The sequence below is a fragment of the Triticum aestivum genome, chromosome 1A, assembly GCF_018294505.1.
Source record: "Triticum aestivum cultivar Chinese Spring chromosome 1A, IWGSC CS RefSeq v2.1, whole genome shotgun sequence".
Lineage (NCBI taxonomy): Eukaryota > Viridiplantae > Streptophyta > Magnoliopsida > Poales > Poaceae > Triticum > Triticum aestivum.
Genome location: NC_057794.1, coordinates 20,853,524 through 20,855,175, shown reverse-complemented (window position 1 = coordinate 20,855,175; position 1,652 = coordinate 20,853,524). Strand labels below are relative to the sequence as shown.

Below are 1,652 nucleotides of genomic sequence, written 5' to 3'. Positions count from 1 at the left end.
CCTTTCCGTGACGATGATGATGTTGTGCTTGGCAGAGGATGTGAAACATTTAGACCGCTGCGGCCTTTCCGGTCTTTGATGATCTAAAATTGAGCTTTTTAAAACTGATGCTTAGCATGCCATCAACGTTTTTTTGTTCCTCATCTAGAGATGCAGCTCCGTGTGTTGGTGTGATATAATGTAGAGGAGTTGCATGTGAATCGTTTGTCAGCTGAGCATATCATGTTACAAGGAGATGCTACTGAGATTTTACGTCGTTGAAGTATCTTAAACCGAGCTTTTTAAAACTGATGCTTGGTTGATCTAGTTCTAGTATATTAGTTGGGTGAGAGTCTGTTGTTGATGGTGTTGTGTTGGCATTTCTTTTTACGTCGTTGAAGAATAAAAAGGATAAGCATTTCTCCAGCAAATTCTGAAGTAGTTGCTGCTGTGTAGTCATCGGCTGGACCTATGCATTTCATCATAAGTCAGATATTGCTTGGACTATACTTCTGAATAGAATTGAAACATTTCTCTTTCATTTATTTGTCTTCAATGCTTTGGATCAAACAACTCTCTTGAACACATGTTCGTTAGTGTGGTGATGGTTAAACAACTACAGTTGATCGGTGTTTTTTGCATTTTTGGATTTCTCAACCTTGGATATTTTACCAAAAATAAACCCTTAGATTCGTTTCCATTCCTTTGATCATAATTTGTTGTGGTTGCTAAGTATTTTTTAGCAGTAATAAAAACCTGGCTCTTTCATGTTGCAACCCAACAGGAGCACCCCTGTTTGTCTGCGTAATACACATATTTGCTCTGCTGCTCTTAGTTTTAACTAGCCAACGCAAGGATGACGACAACCATCGTTGTTAGATTTGTTACCCATGTTGAAGTGTAGAACAACAGCAGGTTAAAACGTTTTATTTTCCCTATGCAATTCTGTTGTTTTATTTGCCATTTATAGTATTGTACAAACTGATGCATTCCTAGCATAAACAAATTATTCTGTAAGATTTGTAAACTAATGCAAACTCAGCAGCAGCAACTGTATACTTCAGCAGCAGCAGTATACTTCAGGAAGTTCTGTTCATTATACTAATGCCTCAGCAATAGTATACTATATTAGCTGTTGTTCCTGTTATCCATACTTCATTATTCTGTTATCCATACACTACTGGAAATAGAGAATTTGCCATCAGTCAGTTCTTTGTCATCTGCCAGCAGATGGCAAAGAACGTCTTTGACATCTGCTTACAAAAAATAGATGGCAAAGAAATGACAGATGGCAAAGAACCTGGTTGCCATCAGCCAGTTCTTTGCCATCTGCCAGCGGATGGCAAAGAATCTTTTCCGTCTGCTGGCAGATGGCAAAGAAGTGGGTGGGCCCAGTGGATAACGGCGCTGTAACGACCCACTAGCCCCACCTCTTTGCCATCTGCCAGCTGAAGGCAAACATTCTTTGCCATCAGCTGGCTGATGGCAAAGAGGTGGGGATTTGCCATCCGCTAGCTGATGGCAAAGAAGTGGGTTTTTGCCATCCGCTGGCTGATGGCAAAGAGGTGGGACTATCTCCTCTCCCAACTCTCAAAAAAAAAATCTCCTCCCCTCTCTCCCAGCCCGGCCCCACCCCTCTCTCTCCCAGCCTGGCCGACCCCTCTCTCTCTCTC

The 1,652-nt window shown here is 41.7% G+C and overlaps 2 pseudogenes; both read left to right on the top strand.

The window, feature by feature from the left end:
• Nucleotides 1-29: 29 nt before the first annotated feature.
• On the top strand, nucleotides 30-114 carry LOC123072320 (uncharacterized; annotated as a pseudogene).
• Nucleotides 115-213: 99 nt separating this feature from the next.
• Nucleotides 214-297, top strand: LOC123072273 (uncharacterized; annotated as a pseudogene).
• Nucleotides 298-1,652: the final 1,355 nt, after the last annotated feature.